Consider the following 22,904-nt stretch of genomic DNA (forward strand, 5'->3'; position numbering starts at 1 on the left):
AGTGAAGAGACAGTGAAAGGAGATTGAGCACCCCTTTCTCTGTTTTCTCCCTCCCCCCTCCCCCCAATTCCCCCCCCCCCCCAAAAAAAAAGACCTTACGTTACCCTCGCCAGGCATGATGTATCTTATTACTTCTTGGGTGACATGAGTGTGTTTCTTTCCGCAGTGGTTGTGAGACTCTTTCACACTCTGTGGTATAGTTCAGCCTGTCTCTTTTCCTCCTAGTCCTCTCCCTGCCCCCAGGAAACACTTAACTCTTGGTATTCTCATTAGAATTGAAGGACTTCTGGAGTCAAGGCCTCACCCAGGTATCTGGTTTGTGTGAGGGGGCTGGACGCATAGACAGGTGGTAGGGAAGTCAGGCATCAGCGTGCACTCCAGAGCTGGGGCCATGGATCTTTGGGAATTCTTTTTTCCAGAGAAGGCAACAGCAAGACCATCAGAGAGCTACTGTGGAAAAACAGGAAGTGGCACTCTTGGTGCTCTACTAATCCCCATGGCAGTGTCTGAGTTTTACAGACCTTGAAGGAAATTCTCTCTACAGTCAGTCCAAGACTTAGCAGTACTGGTTTTCTTTGTTCTTCAGTGGTGGCACTTTAGTGATTGCAGGACTCATGTTGGGATTTGGAAGAGAATCTCCCCTCACCAGGACAGGAGAGACCATAGGTTGGCTTCCTTATTTGTTTTCTCAATATTTTCCCTGCTTTGCTTACTGGGGGATGGTTATTTTGTCTCCTCATCTTTGGGGAGAGCTGAAGTCAACTTCCTTCTAACATGAAAGGAAGAAGATAGGTTTCCTCCTGGAGCAGGAGGCAAATGTATGGGGAAGGCTTAGTCATTGTGATGACCGCCCCCCACCTGAGGGGTGACATGGGGGCAGGTCCTATATCAAGTAGGCTAATCCATGACATATGGGAGACCGAGGAGCATGTCGTGGTCTCCTTTCAGACTCCTTCATCCTGAATGCTGTGACCTGCAGTGGGTTGGCCCCTTGGGTGACTGGCTCTCTGCTCTTGAGATGCCCTGCTCTCCTTACTGGATTCTGTGAGGTTTGCTCACTGCCTGTCTCGTTCTCTGGGGACCCTGACAGCCTGTGCAAAACTCTGTAGCCCACAGCCATTTGCTCTTTCTCAGCATTCCACCTCCATCCATTTTGTCACCTGTCAACATCCTACTTGGGTTGCCCTCTCCAAAATGGCCAGAGATGGCCTACATCCGAAGTAATCATTCCCTTCCCTGGGGTTCCAGGTACATCTGATTCTGTGACTCTCACGTTTCTGCTTTTTTTTTTCCTGCTCTTGCTCTGTCATTGTTCAGCACGTCGTAGTCTATGTGAGATTCTGTGCTGCTTCACTATCATTTTATGTCCGCCTCATAGAATCCTATGAGGTAAGTGTATGTTCTTCCCGTGGAAAATGGGAAATGGGAGTTTAGGGAGGAGAGGTGACATTCTCTATGGTTTTGTGGCTCTTCAGTTTCTGAAGCAAGGCTGTTGTCCTTACCCAGGTGCTGTACTGCTTGTTCTTCTCTCTTGGCATATGTGGCATGCACGCCCCATGTGATGGGGATACTTCCTTGTAAGAATGTAAGCTTTGTTTCCCCATTTAAGCAACAAGACATGGTTTCTCACTCGTCCTTATGTTCCTCTTGGCTCCTATTATGCTACTGTGTTTTTGGTAGGAAGGATTGTGTATGGTCAAATGTATGTCTGTATGTTCTCATGTATGTATATATTTGGATGGATGGCGGATGGCTGGATGGGTGAGTGCTCTGCTCAGTGATTCTTCTCTTGCGATAAACAGTTTGGAATGTGGCATCCGCCTTTGAAGCAACTCAGTCTCATTTAATTTCTGAAGTCTTGATTCTTTCTTGCAATTCTGCCAATCTCTCTCTCTCTCTCTTTTTTTAATATAACCTTTTTTGAATACGTGAAAGAAGAAATTTCCCTTGCATATATACATTTTAAAGATAAATATGGGGAAAGGTTCATGGATATTCAGACTTTGTTTTTAAATGAAGCTGCATCTCTTCATCTGCTCAGTATTATGACATGATATTTGTTGGAAGTGTGAGGTTTGCTTTACTTTCTATTTAATTTAAATGTTAGGAAAAAAAGAAAAATAATTTAAATGTTAGTGCATTCTCTGCTATGCTAAACACTTTCATCATTTGTGTTCGTTTTTGTTTAAATCTTTATACATTTTTTTAAAAGTTTATAAACATTTTCCTTTTCTTTCTTCTTCTTTTTTTTTGGGGGGGGGGGGACAGGGGTATCCATTTTGAATGTCCTGTGCCATTAGCGAAGTCCCCAGACAGTAGGTAACACGGTTTTTATGTACTGAAGATGCCAGGGTCGTATGCCTCAGCTCACCTGTTCTTTGCCACTAGTAATGCTCTCCTCCATTTCTTGCCCCTGGAGTCTTTTCCCTCATAACTTGGTTCAGAGCCTGACGTCTACGAAGCTTACCTGCAAAGACATAAGAGTTAGAATTAGCAGAAAAGATACAGTCTACCTCTCTCTGGTGTAAATGTGAGAAGCACAGGGCAGAGGGTAGAAGTTATTTGCTCAGAGGTATGTGGTCTGCTCAGGGCTGAGCTCGGGTCCTCTCTGTCTGAGTCCAGAGTCATACAGGACCTTGGACCGTATTCTAGTGAGGACTCTTTCTCACTATGCCATAACCTCTTTATCTACCTCATAGAGTTCTTAGCACGATGTGCCTTCCTTGTAAAAGAGCCTGTCTCCTTCAGTGGGCCAGGAGCTCTTGGAGGCAGGGATGCCTGACTCATGCCTTTACTCCTGCTGATACCCAGCAGGATACCTGTCATATCCTAGGTACTCTGTAATGTTCCGGGTTATGCTTAAGCCCCATAGCAAAGTAAACCTGCTTCTTCAGGCACAGATCCCCGCTGCACAGCTACCTATCAGGTGTTAGGGTTCTATAGCTCCACCTACCTGTTTGGATTGTTTTTACCCTCCTGTACTCACTCCTTAAGCTTTTTAGTCCAGGAGTTGTTAAACCACTGCTGCCTGGAAGCTTTCTTTCTTTAAAGATTTATTTATTCATGAGAGACACACACACAGAGAGAGAGGCAGAGACACAGGCAGAGGGAGAAGCAGGCTCCATGCGGGGAGCCCAACGTGGGACTCGATCCCGGGTCTCCAGGATCACGCCCTGGGCTGAAGGCGGCGCTAAACTGCTGAGCCACCTGGGCTGCCCTGCCTGGAAGCTTTCAATTCTGTTTCTTACCTTGGCATTAATAATGTCTGCAATGTCTGGGGTTTGCTTTCTCATTTTTAAATTCTTTTTTTTTAAAATTTTATTTGTTTATTCATGAGAGACACAGAGAGAGAGGCAGCAGGGAGCCTGCTGCGGAACTCGATCCCAGGACCCTGGGACCACGATCTGAGCTGAAGGCAGACACTCAACCACTGACCACTCAGGTGCCCCTCATTTTTAAATTCTAAGAGTGGCTAAGTACCCACATGTTTGCACATCAGCTTATATTTATGGGATCCCATATGTCATGATTTCTCCCTCTTTTTAAAAATTTGTTTATTTATTTAAGTAATCTCTACACCCAGCTTGGGGCTCAAACCCATAACCCCGAAATCCAGAGTCAGGCTCTCCCAACTGAGATTGCTGGGAGTCCCACTGTCATAATTTCCTTTTACAATGTATTCTGCTAATAACCTTTCTCTAAAGGGCTTTGGCACACTGAGAAGTGGGGGCTCTTTTTCCCAGTTACTTGCTCTTTAGGCCTTAAAATACTTGTGTTTTGCTACCATTTTTCTCAGACTTTCCACAGATATTCTTTAAGAATTTGTATTTCCTCAGTCCTCTCTGAGTGACCCTGCATTTCCAAATGCCTTCTCGTGTTTGGTACTATATGATTATGAGCCCATATATCTTTTTTATTGTTTTGCCTTCTTACGAAGTTTTTACTGTTAAATGCCTGTATCATTTTTTTTTTATTTTTTTTTTTCTTTTTTCTTTTTTTTTTTTGTGGGATGGTTGCTATGTATGTATGATTTTGTCTCATTATCTTCTATTTTAGACTGATGAGGACAACAAGATAATGCATTTTTTTTTCTGGTCTTTCAAGTACTAGCCAGTAATGTTCTGTATCCTATAATCTGGGTCTTCTGTCTTCTCCAAATTTGCAAGAACAAAACCAAACCAAAAACATAAAGCCTTAGACTTTGATGGCAGGACAGGGTATATAGATCTTTCTTTTTCTATTCTTGGTAGATACCAGTGAGCTTTCCTACTTTGCTAATACATTATTTTCTTGAGATGGTTCTGAAAATTTCCTGTCATTACAACTTTGGGAATTGGAAATACATACACACACACACACACACACACACACACACGTACACACAGTCTTTTTCTCTTTTAATACTCTGGTCGAATGAAATGTGATAATTACAGTAAATTCTCATACAGAATCACTTGTAATATTTCCAAATTTTAAGTTTTGGGTTGTCTTGTAGCCTGAAGTTTATTTTCTCCAATTTCTAAAGTTCCTTTGAAAAATATATTTTTTAAAGATTTTACTTATTTATTCGCAAGAGACATAGAGAGAGAGTCAGACACAACACAGGCAGAGAGAGAAGCAGGCTCCCTGCAGGGAACCTGATGCGGGACTGGATCCCAGGACTCCAGGATCATACCTGAGCCAAAGGCAGAGGCTCAACCACTGAGCCACTCAGGCGTCCTGAAAAACATTTTTTATAGAAGATTTTTAGAAAAATCTACTGCCTAGGGTACAAATTCAAGGGGACTGTTTCAGTAGAATCCCTTTGTATTCGTACAGCACTTATAGTTTATCCTATACTTCCATACTCACTGTCATTTCATTCTACAAGGGTGATTCCTGCCATGGCTCTCTGAGTAAGTTACAACAGATGTGATTGACATTTTGCCAAGCGGTAAACTACTAGAAGTGAAAGAACTTATTTATTTGCCTCGCAGTCAGTAAAATAATAGAGCCAACCTCTACTTTTCATGTCTGGGGCTCTTACTGATGTTAAAGGGTTCTATTTATTGGAAGTTGGGATAGTCAGCTTCCTCAACTCTAACTCCATTACTTTATTATTACATGATTCTTCTTGGAATTAATTTCAAAATGGTTGCTCTTCTCATAAACAATTTCTACATATATTGCCTTCTACACTTGTAGGTAAATACATGTAAGACTTCTGCTTTCGAGCTTTGCCTACATTGGCTCACCGAGACGTGAAAAATACAATCAGAATAAATGAAGTGAATTCTATTCAGTGAAGGTTCTAAACCTGGAAATTCGTGATTAGAACTCTCCATGCTTTCTGCTCCCCTGAGGTTATTCATCCGTTTCATGGAGGCAAATAGTTACAGGCAGTTTGCTAATCTCCAGTAGACGGAGGAGCTAGAACAAAATGCCGTCACATGTAACAGAACCCCCCATGGAGGAGAAGGCAGCCAGTCTTCCTTCATTTCTGCCTTCATGACAGAGCCATTCTTCATGCATTAATTACAAAGTCTTGGAGTGGCAGAACTAGAAGAGTTTGACGATCATGTATTCCAGTTCTTCCATTTGTCAGATGTGAAAACTCTGTCTAAGAGGGAAGGGAATAGCTTCTCAAGTGTATCCAAGGGTTGGGGGCTGAGCTGGGGTCCACGTCCAGGATTCCCACATGTGCTCATCCCACTGCATCTCTATTGTCTCTGATTGGAAGAGGCAAGACAGGCTTGGCTCCTAGGAATCGATGAGTCGTGGATCATTGATACTTTGTAGATAAGTAGCCAGTAGTGGTGTGAAGTGATGTAAACTGGTTTGGTTGGACATACTTATTTTCTCAACAAAAGCTAAAATGTGAGGGAAACAGATGGCCACCAATGGCAATATAGTTAAATAACATAGCATGGGTTTTCCCTACCATTTTTTGTGTTTAACCTACAGGCAAATTTGGTGCAGCTTCTGTTCTTATGGTTAGTAAACTTTGTGTGTGTGTGTGTGTGTGAAAACAGAATAGTAAGTGGCAGAAAATGGAGGAGTACCAGTTGTGAACTCTGAACAGTCATAGCTAAGTATTTATTTATTTGTTTGTTTGTTTATTTAAAGATTTTATTTATTTATTCATGAGAGAGAGAGAGAGAGAGAGAGGCAGAGACACAGGCAGAGGGAGAAGCAGGCTCCATGCAGGGAGCCTGATGTAGGACTCGATCCTGGGTGTCCGGGATCACGCCCTGAGCTGAAGACAGGTGCTCAACCGCTGAGCCACCCAGGCATCCCATAGCTAAGTATTTAAACTCACGGTGTGCTAGCTTGTCTCTGGAGTCCTGTAGTTTCTGTGCCCTGCTGTGAAACAGGTGAATCTGGCCTGCGACTTTGCAGGTACAAATGGGGAACATCTTCTTTCTGTGGTCCTGACAGTCTCATTAAGTTGCCAGCAATCACACAAGAGCAATTGCAGCTTCTTAGACATTTGTTATAATTATGCATGGTCTGTCATAAGGACAGTCACAAAGTCACTGAAACATCAGGAACTCTAATGAGGCTTGGGTTTGACTGGCATGCCCCTTTTCTGGTACAGGGTAAGCATGTTGAGCCTCATCTATCACTGCAGAATGCTGTACATGAGTTTTAATTCTCAGACCCTTGGCAGAGGGGGAAGGGGGTACAAGCTGTTCATTCATTAAAGGGTCAAATAATAATTGTATTAATTTGATCTTCACATCACATATTCCTGAAGAGAAAAGAATTTGTAATTTCTTGGGTGACATTAGATTTTACCAAATATTCACAAGCCTTATTGACACTCCAAAAAGCCAAGGTTCATGCTGACTTGGGGGTCAGGGTATTTACAGTCAAGCTCAGGGTTCACCACCTGAACTTGATAATGACAGTTTTCTATTCCACATTTCTTTAATTTATAAAATTAGCTGGAGATATTAATTACCTTACAAGGTTGTTTGAGCATCGAATATAATGATGATTATGAAGATTTTTAAAAAGATTTATTTATTCATGAGGGACACAGAAAGAGAGAGAGAGAGAGAGAGAGAGAGAGGCAGAGACATAGGCAGAGGGAGAAGCAGGCTCCCCATGGGGAGCTTGATTCAGGACTCTCTCCTAGGACCCCGGGATCAGGACCTGAGCTGAAGGCAAATGCTCAACCACTGAGCCACCCAGGCTCCCCTGAAAATGTTTTATAAGCTAGAAAATACATTACAACTCTAAGGAATTGCTCTGGTGTGCTTATTCAACAATCATTTACTTAAAACAGATTTTGTGCCAAGCTCTCTTCTAGGGGCTGAATGAATGGAAATGAACAAAACAGGGATTAATTCTTGCCTTCATGGAATGTGCTTCTTGCTATAATAAAGATAACTAATTGTTTTTATTCATAATAAGTAATATTGAAAAAATAGTATTTTCACTAATACATTTCTGGGAGGTGTCAAGCCTTTGCCCTAGGAGTGCTGTAAATAACAAATAAAATTGCTGAATTGAAGGCAAGGGTTATTACCCCAGTTTTAAGGGATCCAAGGTCAGTGGCTTATTCAGTATTACAGAATAGTGAGTGGTTGATCCTCTGGATTCCTTCTATGGTTACCACAGTTCTGTGTTGCTGATGTGTTTTGAGTGACTTGTTTAGAAGCTCCAGTGATAGAATTAATTTATGTGGACAGAGTGGATCAGATGTTTTAGAACAAAGAGAAGTTTGTTTATTGTCAACAAAATTTCTTTTATTTTGTAACCTGTCAGCGTCATCAAGTGTGGAAGTAAATTCCTTAAGAAGGTAGTGGACTTCCAGAATGGTGAATAATGCTAGGTTTTTTGGTGAAGTGCTCTTTAATCTTCTTTGTGTTTAAATTCTATAAATTTATAGTATTATTGTCACTCCATATTTTAAATTTAAACATAGCTTAATTTCTTTTTTGAAGATAAAAGTAAATATAGAAATGCAATAAAACATAACTACACATCTATTAAAAAGCTAAGATTTAAAAAAAAGGCTGGTAAAGATGTGGAGAAACTGGATCACTGCTGGTAAGAGTATGTCAAATGGTATAACCACTCTATAAAACTCTTTGGCAGCTTTTTTCCCCACATGTACCAACCATATGATTCAGCAGTTGCACTCCTGGAGGTTCAGTTCAGAGACATGAAAAGTTATGTTCACACAGAAACCTGTACGTGAATGTTCACAGCAAATTTTTTCGTAATGACAAGATACTAAAAACAATCCAAATGTCCTTCAATGGATAAATGTTTCAACAAACTCTGGTACCTCCAAACAATGCAGTGATACTGTTCATCAATAAAAAGGAATCAACTATTGATACATGCGACAACCCAGATTGACCTCAAGGGCATTATGCTTGATGAAAAAAGCAGTCAATCTCAAAAGGTTGCATATACCGTATGATTCCATTTATAAGACATTCTTGAGATGACAAACTCTAGAGATGGAGAACAGATTAGTGGTTGCTAGGGAACAGGAATGAGGGATGGAGCAGGGCAGGGAGTGGGTGTTCATACCAAGAAAAAGCAACAGGGAGTCTTTTCGTGTTGGTGGAGCAGTTCTGTATCTTGGTTGTGGTGGTAGTTGGGTGACTATACATGGGATCAAATTGCATAGAACTGTATACACACACAGATGAATGTAGGTAAAAAAAATGGTGAAAATGGAGTAAGAGCTAGCTAATAGTAATACAACAATGTGCATTTCCTGGTTTCCATTTTGTGTTCTGCCTGTATTGGATGCTACCATTGGAAGATGCTGGATGAGTGGTACCTGGGAGTCTAAGAACTTCAGTTCTTATAACTTTCTATGAATCTATATTTCAAAGTAAAAAGTTTAATAATAAGAAAAATACATACATACAGATTTCTACATGATTAATAAGAAAAATACATACATACAGATTTCTACATGATTTCTTCTCTTAAGTGCCATCTTACATGGACACTGAATTGTCTGCACCATACTTTGATGATTACTGTTATAATGTATGGTTTAAACATTAGTTTTCAAAGCAGACCAGTCATTAGAAAGATTTGGAGAACATTTTTTTAGATATATTTATTTATTTGAGAGAAAGAGATAAAGAAAGCATGAGTGGAGGGGAGGGGCAGAGGGAGAAGGACAGAGAGAGAATCTCAAGCCGACTCCCCACTGAGTGAGGAGCCTGATGCAGGGCTCAATACATGACCCTGAGATTATGACCTGAGCTGAAACCAGGAGTTGGACATTTAACTGACTGAGCCACCCCCGTACCCTGGGGAACATTTTTTAAAAAGAAAAAACACATCAACTCTGGGTCTCATGTCACCACTACAGATTTAGCATCTCAAGGCATCTGCACAGAAACAAAACAAAGCTCCCCAGATAATTCTGATTGTGGCTCAACGAAAGTTTGGGAACCATTCATTTATTTCAATAACTCCAGGGAATGGTGTTTTAATGCCTTTTGAATCTTCTGCAGGTCCTGTGGGTACACACTCTTCTTAGTTAATGACAGTGGCTTTTGAAGTCTTAAGTATCCTTTATCATGTGAACAATGTAGAGGTTCAGGGACTCAAATCATTCTTCACCTTGCTGTGCTTTTCCCTCTGTGCTTTCATCATAACAGAGTTTTCTGCATATGTCTCAAGGAATTTTAATTGGAATCCTAAGATGGAAGTAAAAAGATTAAAAAAAAAAGATTCTTCTAGAATGTTTCAGCAATGCCCAGGCTTCTGTGTTATAGAGCACTTCCTATTGTGTTACTTCAGGTAGTGATGCCTGAAATCTCAGCTGATTTTGGGTCATGACAGGCCTATGTAAATCATCTATAAATGGATTCATTATGGATATTATAAAAATAAATCCAACACTTGAGGCTTTGGGCAAATATACCATATAAAGAAATCATACCCTGGAACAATGATTGACCCTAGGAGCTGCAAAAGAGAAAAAAATATCATGATATTATATTTTTATCATCTTTTCTTAAAATTACTGTATCTAGAGACTGGAAGTCTGTGCATAGCTCTAGGGACAGAAGAGTACCTGAGATGTGATACCTCAAGCTTTCTAGCACTTTGACCACCAGTATTTTCCAATACTATCCGTTCTTTACTTTGTATATTGCTGATCTCAAACAGAATAGATGGCTTGCTACAGGGATAGACATATAATAGGCACCATATCTCTGTAAAGGTCTGTAAACTATATGCTGTAAAGGAATATGAAGGATGTGCTATAGGAGAAATTGGGAAAAGCTTCACAGAGGAGGGAACATCTGAACAGAGTCTTAGAGAATGGGTTAGTTGTGTGCCAAGCAGTAAAGGGTGGATAACAGGATGACACCCCAAGCAAAGGGAATAGCATGTGCAAGAGTCGAGAACGATTCCCATTCTCAGCCTCGTGATTTTGGCAGCCTTTTGCTGATGTTTTTAGGCCGTGAATCTGGGCTTCTGCAAGTCCCTTTGCAATAGGAGCACAGGAACTTCATTATGAGTAGACTGAAAATCTAGTATGCTCTAAAATACAGTTCTAGGAACAGCTCCAGAATGTTGGATAGCTACAAGGAGGAAGCACCAAGAAACAGGAGCATGCTGACCTTATCACACCATGGCAAGAAGCATCTTCCTGCTGGTCCTGGGCAGAAAGATTGTACCATTTCTCCCCAAGTGTCTGTCATGCTTGAGAGTGAAATATTTCTTTGTAGATAGATGCTAAGACAAAAAAGAAGGGGAAAAGAAGCACTCCGCAATTTGGATCAAACCAGCCTTACTTACCTAGTCAAACACGTGTGAAGTGAGGAAACTTGAAATCTTTTTGTTGCTTTGTTATGTGTTGCTTTCTTACTTATCTCTACTTTGAGTGATCCTGAGAAAATAGGAAGCAATGAAAGAAGGGTTTTATTATGAAATATTCATTACAAAGTGCCACTTTAAAGATGTGTGTGTAGTGTGTGTGTGTGTGTGTGTGTGTGTGAATTCATTTCAGATTCCTTTCCCACATAATATCTAGTTCAAAAAAAAAATAATAATATCTAGTTCAGTCACCACAATATGTTGTAACATTATTATGGTTCCTACATTATTACAGTTCCTAAAGACAAATGAAAAATCTAAGATCCAGAGGACCCCCCAGTGAGTCTCATAAATGAAGAAGCCACATGTTACCAAATTTTTGTACTTTGCCTTAAGTAAAATATTCCTAATATTAATAACCACTGTGTAGTAATCACTGATTATTACCATCACTAAAACAATTTGTCTGGCAGAACATTGTCAAAAGGGTGGGAAAAACTTTTAGTAGTTTTATTAGCCTATTTCATCTGAAAGCCACTCTGCTTTACTGTTAACCTAATTTTTTTAGCTATGTTGTAAATGGTAGGTATCATCAGCCTTAATTTGCAGAGAATATAATACAAAGTGAAACATCCAGCATAGGGCAAAGCTGGCATTTGAATCCCTGTCTCCTAATTCCGCGTATAGAGTTTTTTCCCTTAGGACTGCACTGCGTCTTGTGTTAATGCTATTAGTATTTTGTATTAAAAGAGCAAAAACTGATCACTGTTATTTTCTCCAATTACTACCATTCATTGCTGTTTGAAAATTGAATTCATCCAAATAACATGCAAAAACTACCTGTGCATGGGTGTATACAGAGGTATAAAACAGCCAAGTAATCTTAAGAAGTCATTACCAAGAAATTTTTTTCAGAAAGTTCTTGAATAACCATTTGAAATGTCCATTAATTCAGGTGAATTATATCATCTTGCTTAAACTTACTAGGTATCATTGGTAGTTTTATTGGCATTAAAATTAAAATGACATTTAAATTTGCTGTTTTTGTTATTGATGTATGTTCATATATGTAATAGCTATTTGGATTTTATTAGGTGCTTCCTTTATAAAAATTATTTACTAGGAATGATGGCCAATACATGATATGTATCTGGAAATAACACCATTTGACCTTGAGGTGTCCTACATGCCCATTTCACATGGTCCCTGCTAGATGGATTTTACTTTGTCGAACCTCACCCTCTGCAGTTTATTCCAATTCCTTCAGCAGGGATGATTCTGATACACCTCATGCCATTTTTATTGAATAGGGCTCTCTAAGTGATAGGAGAAGAGTACAAACACATCCTAGTCCTTCAGCAGGTTATATTTTTATTAGAAACTTGACATGAAAAAGATGAGTTACCTAACAATATTAGCTGTAAATTCTGTGAAGTGGTTCTATAATTATTTTCCTGGAGGTCTCAGAAAGAAGAATGTACTTGGGGCCAGGACAAAATTGGAAGGCTTCAAGAGGGAAGACTCAGGGCAGGCAGTGCTTAAGCACGGAGATTCCAGCATCAGATAGATCTGGGTTTAAGTTTGATTTTACCCCTAATTCTCTAGGAACTTTGGCTAACTAGTTTAAGATGTCTCAATTTGTTTATGTGTGTGTGTGTGTGTGTGTGTATATATTTCCATATATATATGATATATATATATATATATATAAACATATATGGATATATATATATCTTAAAAATATATATCTCAGAGTCATTTTCAAAATCCAGTGAATGTGTTGGTAGAGTATCATACAAAATAATAGCTGTCTCAGTAGAAGCCACTATTGTTACTGCTGCTGTTATTAAAATTAAAGCACGAATATTAGATCTGGGAGTCATAATCCATAGTTTTTCGTCCATAGATTTTTAAAAATCATTATTGTCCAAATGTAACTCTTGCTGGCTGTTTTTGAAAATAATCTTAGTTTTTGGGAGTGCCTGGGTGGTGTAGTCAGTTAAGCTTTAGACTCTTGATTGGCTTAGGTCATGATCTCAGGGTTGTGAGATCAAGCCCTGCTTTGGGCTTTGAGTTCAATGAGGAGTCTGCTTGGGATTCTCTCTCCCTCTCTTTCTCCTTGCTGATGTTCTCTTTCCCTCTCTTTCAAATAAATAAGTTACTTAAGAAATAAGATAATAACCTTAGTTTTATCCTTTTTCGTTCTATGTTGATGTTTTATGATTATCTTATTTTTTCCCTGCTTGACTGCTGATGTGTTGATATGTCCTATTTTGAATTTGTAGAACATATTTCTCAGAGACTTTACTTGAAGTATGTTGTAACAAAAAACAAGTAGATTCATATTTGTAGTCTATTTAAGAAGGAGCATTTTTATTATTGTACTATCATACGGATACTAATGTCAATAAACATCATATAAATCAAACTATTTAAACTAGTGATTTTTATTAATTTTTAAAATTGTTTGTTTTCCAAAACATCAAATGAGGCAGAGAGAATTTTTTATTTTATTTAATTTTTTAGAGATGCTATTAATTATATTTTTAGAGGAAACAATCATTAATTAGAAATTTTATCTTGGTTCCCATTCATCTCTGGCATTCGTATTTGTGATTTTGCAAGTCTCCTGAAGTTGTATTTACATTTGGTCCATGTGTATGTCTTTTTCAGGGAAAGGGTCTATATGTCATCAGATCCTCAAAGAGATGCTTAACTCACTCATTACGAAAGATAACATCCCTTGGCTAAGAGGTCACCAGTGTCTCAACCCAGTTAGTTATATTGATGCTGCTTAATTAAATAAAAGTCAGATTTCCATTTTTCTCTTACCAGAGTTAAGGGAGACGGTTTGAAGAGAGAATGAAATATTTCATGATGGTGGCGGTGGTGGTGTTTCTGATAATAATATCAGAAAATATAATGCTTATACGATACATTATATACCATGTATGGAATTATATCATGATGTATGGTTTTGATATACCTTCCTACCATATATATTTGCACATCTCCTCTGGGCAGTACATATGCAAAGCACAGTATGGAGATGGATAAGGCATGAGTTCTTTCCTCTGAGAGGGATGCCAGGCAGGGAGAGTGACCCCATTTAGTAGTTGTCGACATCAAGTCTCCATGTTAAGATTGGTTGTACCTGGTCTTACAGGTAGACGGTAGTCAAGAAGAGATGCAAGAATAACTCTTCTGAACCAAAATCAGGTTCTTTATACTGCAGCATGTTTTCTGTTGCTTAGCATAGAACTATTACCCATACATTTTTACTTATTCCTCTTATATGTGATTTTAAAATGTCATATTTGTTCTGCTTCCATTATTGCAGTTTTGAATGATGATTCATCAGTGCAGTGGCCTATTTTAGTGAACCACAATAGCTTGGGTAGAAAGGAAAAAAAAAAAAAAAGATTCAACATACTCAGGAATGGAAAGCAGCCATCTTTTTATAGCTAAAATTGCAAACATCTGGCAATTACTCTATTCTACCTCCCTTCAGAAAAGAAGAATCGTCCCTTCAACTGGAGCCTGCCGCTGTGTCTAATCAAGACAGCTATGCGAGCCTCAAGGAGCAATAGGTTTTGATTCAAGGAGGCCATTGCCTAACCCAGTTGGCCAGAGTCTCTTTGGAAAGTACACTATTATTTAATGCTCCGCATATGGTACTGTATTATATAATGATAATAATGGTAATATGGCAATTAATGGCTGTAGAAAATCCCCTCTTGCTTTTCTGCCCTGGCTCATTTGTGGTGGCTCTTATGGCAGCTTTTATATTTTGAAAGTTAACTGTTCAGGTCAACTTTGCCTCTCTGTTCTCTGAAGCTTTTTGTGCTCTGGAACAGAAGGTTCAGCTACATCAGTCCAACCAATAATTACCAGCTTGATTTTGTTATTATAAACTGGTCTAGTAAAATGTTCAAGGAACAAATCAATTTCTTTTTAAAGCCTGACAGTGATCTTATAGTCAAAAAGCAATTTACCTATGGTTATGGTCCCTTTGTACCCCACCCTTATTTCTTATTGAGATAATTGTTTGTGAAACTAGTTCTTCCCTCGCTGGCAAAAGTCAGCTCTGCTGGCAGGGGAAGTGAGAATGGCTGGTGGTTTGTAATACGGCTGAGAATCAGAACTTCTGCATTTTTCTCTTGGGGTTAATGCCAGCTTTCACTCTGGCCTTGACCAATACATTTACCTTTCTATTCCCCATTTACCTTTCTCTTCCGCTAGGCCACTGGAGGGTAGAGGTGGACTTTTCCTTTCCTGGGTTCTGCCAACCTTATTACCACTGTTCTCTTTTGCCATGGGCAATCTTGGTCAGTGATCCTCAGTAATTTTGAAGGAATGGAAAAGCTCTAGTAGGAAAAAAAACGAAAAACAAAAAACAAAAAAAACCCAGCAAGGTTCAAGTATGGTGATGTTCAAAAACAACCTCAAGTACTAAAAATAGTCTGTTTTCTAGTGTTAGCATATTATGGTACTTGGAAATCAGAAGTTTTGTGGGGGCCCCCGAGCTTATTTCATATGTCTGTCTTTTGCTTTTATGCCTTGGGTAGAACTATGTTCAGTACTGAAAGCCACAAGCTTTTCCCTTGATACAAGAAGTTTGCTAAGTACTGTCTCCTACCAGTCTTCCCAAAATCCCAATGAATTTAGCAAACATCTCATTAACCTGAATGCAGTGTTAGAAGAGGTAAGAATATAACCAGGAATGTTCTGGGGAATGAATGAATGAATAAATGAATGAATGAATGAAAATGAACAAGTAGTCCTAACAACCCAAAATGGGTATCTTAATCCATATGGTTATTCCATGCAGAGCCATAGTGATCTCTGGAATTCCAAGTGCATGTCCCCTTTGCTCTGTCTCCATCCAGTGTGTTCTTGGTAGCTCTAGCCTCTCTCCCTCATAGAACTCATCGTAGAGCTTGGAACTTGCTTATTACAAGCTAGTATTCTAGCTCATTTGCTTTTCTCCTTGAGGACATTGCTCATGTGGAAAGGGTATGCCAGGGTCCCTTCCCTTTTACTTTAGGGTGTCAAGTCTGCACACTTCTGAGAATACAGCCAGTGCCGTGTTGCAGGGGACAAGGGGCTTTAGATGTCTCTCAATGATTCTCTACCCTCACTACACTTACTAGTCATCTGGGACCTCCAAAAATTACCAAGGCTTGGGCCTCATTCTCAGATATTCTAATATCATTGGTCTGGGACTGGCACCCTTTTTGGGGAACCCTTCTCAAGTTTCAGAAAGTACTGAGGTGGCCCACTCTCTTACCTGATACTAATCACCTGATATACCATCGTCTTTGGACAGCTCTGATGTGTTTTGAAAGTTTACCTTTACCTTTGATTTGAAATCTGCCTTCAGAAAATGTGGGCATATCTCTTAGTCACATTTATAATCTCTAGCCAGAGTTTAGTTAGTACTTAAAGCTATAAGCACCTGTCCTCCAAGCAAAACAACAACAACAACAACAACAATAACAGAAAAGCAACTATGGCAATGTGGTCACTTTTCTCCAATTGTGACCCAGTCCTCATTATATGGGACCTCTCCCTTTACCACTTTTGAGTTATAAATCTCTGGAAAAGGAACGGAAGGGCAAAAATATCAACAAAACAGGTACTTACTCTGGTAGGTAATGTCAGAGTTACCTTGTCAACTAGACAGTTTGGCTTTGTGAGGAGGAACGCTGTGCTGGTCACCGTTAAATTCACAATGCCTAACATGGTCCAGGCACAGAGGAAGCATTCCATGAATAATTATTGAATAAATAATAGTTACAAAGTTTATTAAGGTGACTCAGTTCAGATTAAATATACAGAAACTGGTAGTTTTAAACATTTATTTGTTTCAGGGAAAGAGAAAATGTGAGTGGGAGGAGGGGCATGGTGAGAAGGAGAGAGCAAATCCTCAAGTAGACACCCCGCTGAGCACAGACCCTCCCCGCCCCCCTCCTGAGAAGGTCCCTCCAGGACCCTGAGATCATGACTTGGGCTGGAGTCAAGAGTCTGACCCTTAACCGACTGAGCTACCCAGGCACCCTCCAAACTGATAGGTTTAAATGTAATAATACTGTAGAAAATATAATGGGAGAAGTTCCCTTTTGCAGAGGGAATAAAGCTTAAAATACCTACTCACAAGTTTAGTAAGAGATTTGAGGGTTCTCTATCCAAACAACAATAGCAAAACTAAAATAACGACTCTGAAGCTCCCTGGAGGGACATGGACTTCATAGCTGTCCTCTGGTGCAGAGATGTCCTCTTAGGCAGGTTTGTTTTGGCTTGAATATATGGTGGAGGCAGGGACAGATTTTATTTATAGTGTCACCTGCACTACCTTTAGATTAGGAAGATATTTCCCCATATTTAGGTGGAGGCTGCTACTCCTCAAATCTGCTTTTGGTCCTAATTTTGCCTTTGAAGCTTGCAGTCCCTTTTCTGTATGAACCCTTCATGTCTTTAAGATAGGGATCTCTCCCTCATCTCCCTCTCCTCCCCTCCTTCAAGCTCGACAGTTCCACTGCAGTGTTTCTAAAATTTTAAAAACATTTTTTTTAAATTTGAGATTTAATTGGCATCTAGCATCGTATTAGTTTTAGGTGTACAACATAATGGTTTGATATATGTTTATATTGCCAAATGGTCAACCACAGTGAGTTGAGGTAATATCCATCACCACAGGTAGCTACACTATTTTTTTTTTCCTTGTGAGGAAAACTTTTAAGATCTAATCTTTTAGTAAATGTCAAGTATCCAAAATGTTATTATTAACTATGGTCACCATGCTGTATGTTATATCCCCCGGGACTTATGTATCTTATAACTGGAAGTTTGTACTTTCTACCTCCTTTAATTATTTTTATCCACCCTATCCTGGAAAGCCTCATCTGTCAGGATCCAAAACTGAATGTAATGCTGTTGCATCAGTTGAAGAATGGCAAAATTCTCCAAGAGGATTCTTTTTCCTAAGCCAAGATGCGAATACCAAGAATTGCCATTACAATTGTTAGCACAATTTGTCAGGCTCAGTTATAACACTGTTCAACTTAAAGAAAATATGATATGTGTATGTATATTTACTAATCTATATACACATATATGATACATATGTACTAATAATGTGATATTTTCACAGTGACTTTTAAAAAATCATGTATATATATATATATTTTAAATATGATTTTCCCTTTCTGTACATGGAAAAGAGTATAGGGTGTTGGACGGTAGTAAGGCCAAAAATGAATTTAGATCTTTCCTATTATTAGATTAAGTGGCCTGATTAGAACAAGTAACATTTACGGATTAATAAATAAGTTGGTGTTCTTGGAACCCAAGCGATTCTAAATTTTGAGGAAACAAACTGGAAAAGCTAGAGTGCAGAATGACTAATAGTAAAAGCAAAGCTCTGGTTATTAAGAAAATTATCAGAATGACTTATATGATTGGTCTTTGCAACAGCTCTCCCTGGTGTATTTTGCTTGCAGGTTTAAACTGTTTTATAGCTCCTTAAATTTTATGCTCACTTTCTTTTTTTTAAGAAAGAAGGATAATCTGCTGCTTTTCTCATGCTTGGGTCAATGGTTTATTTGGGTGTTGCAGTTACACGCTACCACTCCGTGGTTGTAGTGTGTCTCAAGCATAGATTCATTGGAAAAGTGAACAAAAACTCTTCACACCTTACCTGTACAGTGATTCAACAAGTCATTTTACAGTTATACTCACCTTTGTGATTTGTGATTCCATGTGTTTGTTCAGGATGTAAAGAACACTAGAGTAATAGAGGCAGGTGATTCAACACTCATAGACATCTGGAGAGGAAGCACTGGCAAGATCGTCTCCTAAAAACTTCTAAATATCTTTTTGTGCCAACCTGAGAAGGCATAGGCATAATTCAAAGCCCACGTTCAGTAAAATTAAAATCACTTTTATACCAGCACTGGTGACTTTGAGTCCTCCCTCCATCCCGGTTTAGATATTTTTTGGATATAGGTTTTATTTATTGTGGTATTTTTCTTTCAATTAATTGAACCATGTCAGGTGTAATTAAGGTTTTTTTTTTCCCCCTCTCAGTTTTTTCTTTTTTGATTTCAAGTGATTTTATTGTTTCCAAATTTTTATTGTTTTATTGCTTCAGCCATATTTCCTTTTAAAGGTTGTGTTTCTGGAGGCAAGGTGTTTTGCTAGTCACAGATCTATACCATTCCTAAGCAGCTTATCTCTTGTAGTTTGCTCTCTACTTGATGTAGTACAGATAAAAATTATGAAAATAGTGTCTGTTCTAGCTTGAAATTGTCATTGGTAATTACCTCTTATCCTGGAAAAAGGTGTTGGTCCAAGGTTGAGAAAGGAGATGTCTTAGGACCTATGCCCATTTTAGGGTCTGCCAAAGAATTTTTCTTCTCTGGAACAGCTGCCAGGACACTTGTTGCTAATAGACCAGTGCATTAACCGGGCATTTTGCTGGAAGTAGAGGAAGGGCAAAGCTAGAGCCATAGAGGGAATTTCAGGGCAAAAACCTCATAGTTAGAAGCTGGGCACTATGCTTGAAGTGCCCTTCAAACATCCTGTTTTCAGAAATAAACCCAACTGTCATAGCAACTGTTATTTTTTCCCCAGACTTGGTATAAAGAACCATGATTCCTAGTTAGTAGCTAGGATCTATTGCAAAGTTTGACTTTGTTCTGAATGCAGTCTTAAAACTGTGTGCGGAGACTCCATTGAAATGGGAGAACCAAAGGGCCTCCTGAAATAAAGGTAATTTTACCTTGACCACACTGAAAGGAAGTGGCAGCCAGTCAAGAAGGCAAAGCCTTCTTGATAAAAGAGCTGACCAGATGGAAGTGTGTCCATGGGAAAGGATACTTGCTGTTGCCTATTGTGGCCTACGTCTATCACTGAACCACCCTGGGTTGGGTTCCTCAATTGTAAAACAATAAGATTGAACAATATTATCTCTTCACTTCCTTCCTGTCCTAAAATTATATGAAAGTATGATTCAGCTGCAGAAATTGCGTAAAATTGGTTACTCCTGAAGGGCATGACTAAAATTGTTCCCATGGAATATTATAAATTCAGTTAGGCTGTGGAATGGGCCATCGGCTCTCCATTCTGTATTCCTTCAGCGTGTTCCTCTGCTGCTTCCGTACCCTCTTGGTTCTCTCATTGGAGGCTAATACCCTTGAATGTTCTTTTCTGTACACCAGAGTAAAGTAAAAATTGATGTTCTTAAGTACCTACAGTTCATATCGTAACTAACATTTTATTTGTTCCTACCATATGCTAGGTATCTGATGTATCATCTTTATAGCATCATTTGAAATTTGGTACTAATATTTCCAGTGTTCACATAATGAAATTGAGGCTCAGGGAAATTATAGTTAAGTGGCCTGATATCCTGTGGCTAATCATTAACAAATCTTTGATTTGAATTCAGCTCTAACTCCAAATTTCATAATCTTTCTGTGTTTCTATTGTATTTTTTAAAAAGATTTTATTTATTCATGAGAGACACAGAGAGACAGAGACAGAAACAGAGACAGAGACATAGGCAGAGGGAGAAGCAAGCTCCATGCAGGGAGCCTGATATGGGACTTGATCCCAGGATTCCAGGATCACACCCTGAGCCAAAGTCAGATGTTCAACTGCTGAGCCACCCAGGCGTCCCGTCCCCTCTATTGTATTTCATATGTTGACTCTCAAACTCCATACAGGAAATATTTGTTAAATGTATACCCACTGAGATACATATGTATATATCTCTGCCTAAATATATATCCATTATTTATCTATCTTATTTGTCTATCTATCTATCTATCTATCTATCCATCTGTCCATCTATTCCATCAGTCAGAAAGAGAAATCTATATTTTTTATAGTATTTCAAATCATAACTTTGGTAAAAGGACTTTATTTTTAATAGAAACCAGAACCTTAAGGTGAAAGCATGACGTTCTAATGGTAAAATTTTAGGTTTCACTCATGGGGTATTTGGGAATTTGGGGAGCATGATATCTTTAGAGATATGCTATAGATGATATGCAAACTTGGCCTTGGTAAGAAAAGTATTAAAAATTTTCCAAGTTAACCTTGTGGTAGGGAGGAAAGTAAAATACATGAATGAGTGTCTGGCTGGCTACCTAAATCTTCCAGGGTAGTGTAAGGGAAATACAAACTAGGGATGGATAAAGATCCAGAATCTTTTGTTACATTCTTACATTTACTTTAAAAAAAAAAGATTCCTGGTCCATTTGGAGGGCATGAAAACCTTTAAAAAGGAACATATAACCATTTCTTTTTCCTTTTGCTGAAATGTTTGGTTGGGGGGAGTGGATAGGAGCCTCAAGGGATGGGAAGAAGAACTTAATCTGGGCACTAATCATTTATTCATTCAACAAACATCTATGCCAAGAGCCGTGCTGAATTAGAGATAAACAAGATGTGAACTTTACCTTGGTTGTGTATGCCTGAGAAAGAAGGGGAGACTGGAAGACCCTGCCTAAGAAGCTGATCAGGGTTTTCTAGCAGCCTTGTCATTCCTTATCCAAGCTGAGATTATGCAAGCTTATCCAAGCTGAGATCCAACTCAGGACTTTTTGGGTTTTGTTTTTTTGTTTGTTTGTTTTGTTTTTTTCTTTTTATTTACCTATATAACAGAGATGGCCTGAAGCTTTGTTGAAATGTATTTCAGTGTGAATATTGGCTTCTGTAATAGTAGATGCAGTTCATCTGTCATGACCAACGTTTTAAAGGAAGATCCAGAAAATTCTTAGACCCTTCTAAAACAGAACTTTGGACATCTTAGTCTGATGGCTGTGAGAGGGTTAATAGAGCCCGTCGTTTTGTAACCAGGCTCAGCGATCTTGTATGAGCCATGTCAGGGTGTTGTCTGCACGCTGTCTTTGCTGATCACAGTAATCGGGTCATAAGAGAAAGAGAAGTAATAGAGTGTCTCTTAGCAACCAACCCCAGGAGAAAGAGAAAATTACTCAAAGCCGGCCATCCAGCCAGGGAAGTAGAAAGCAAAAATGTTCTGAAAGTCTGTTGAAAGTGCCCAGGGACATGACTCCTATGTGGTATCTCCTATAGGCTGGCTTGGGGTCTCTCTTATAACAAAGGAAAGAAAGAAAGAAAAAGAAATAAGTGAACAAACAAAGAAGACTCCTCTAAAACTGAAACTTTTCTTTGCCTTCCTTCCTCTCTCTTTTGGTAATTTTTTTAAAACTTATCTCAGAAAGTGGGGGAAAGGGGCAAAGGGTGGGCGGGGACCAAGGAAGCCTTGTTTCCTAACATAGGACTGATAGTCTCAAGCATGAGTATATGTCAGGGAGGAACGTGGTGGCTCTTCATTGTACCCAGTATTTTCATTTGAGATCTGGATTGCTCTCCCAAGAAACAGGAATGCAAAATCTAGAGGTGATGGATAAGATCTGCTTTTGCCCACCCTTCTTGTTACCTATGTGGCACTCGGTTCTGTAGCTACTCATGTTTATCATTACAGACTTTGGCCCAGGGGAGTAGCTTTGAAATTTTTTTTGAGACAAGTGGTGGTAAGAAATACATTTTACATTGAGATTCCACACATGCATGTGTACCTGCACACTATATATATATATATATATATAAATATGAAAGAAAATTTCACTTAACAGTGTAGGCTCTTACTTGACATGATGTGCACTGATGTTTCCTATTCTACTTCAGTTTTAAAAAATACTTTTGGAGGGGCAGCAAATTGATTTTTTGACCTATTAATGAGTTGCTTTTTACAGTTTGAAAAGCACTAGGCTAGGATCAGCATTTGGCTTCCATTTTAATTTTATCAGAATGATGCCAAACAGCAAGTTCAGTGATGGTGAAGAGCCCTTGGCCAGCATTGTGATGTTCAGAGTAATGGTTATTTAAGCTAATATTTCCTTGTCGTCTGTCAAGTAGATGTATCCTGAGATCCTGGCTTGAAGTTTAGGGAAATAAACCTGAGGCAATTCTTGGACTGTCAGCAATTTAGAAAGGTACTATATCATGACCAAGAAGCACCGGACTGGACTCAGGCAACTTGGTTCCACTTCGACACATCCTTTTCTCTCCTGGAGCCCCTC

General features: G+C 39.0%; 1 protein-coding gene and 1 long non-coding RNA gene across 16 annotated transcripts in view; one reads left to right on the top strand and one right to left on the bottom strand.

Moving 5' to 3' along the window:
* Positions 1-22,904, top strand: part of LOC112645817 (LIM domain containing preferred translocation partner in lipoma) — a 670,895-nt gene that overhangs the window by 223,953 nt on the left and 424,038 nt on the right. The window lies entirely within an intron of this gene.
* On the bottom strand, positions 18,381-21,687 carry LOC112645821 (uncharacterized). The gene is made up of 3 exons (XR_004812116.2): positions 21,452-21,687; positions 19,116-19,269; positions 18,381-18,679 (listed from the first exon to the last, which is right to left on the bottom strand). It is a non-coding gene; the product is annotated as an uncharacterized LOC112645821 (long non-coding RNA).

This window comes from Canis lupus, chromosome 34, assembly GCF_003254725.2.
Source record: "Canis lupus dingo isolate Sandy chromosome 34, ASM325472v2, whole genome shotgun sequence".
In the NCBI taxonomy this organism is placed as follows: Eukaryota; Metazoa; Chordata; class Mammalia; order Carnivora; family Canidae; genus Canis; species Canis lupus.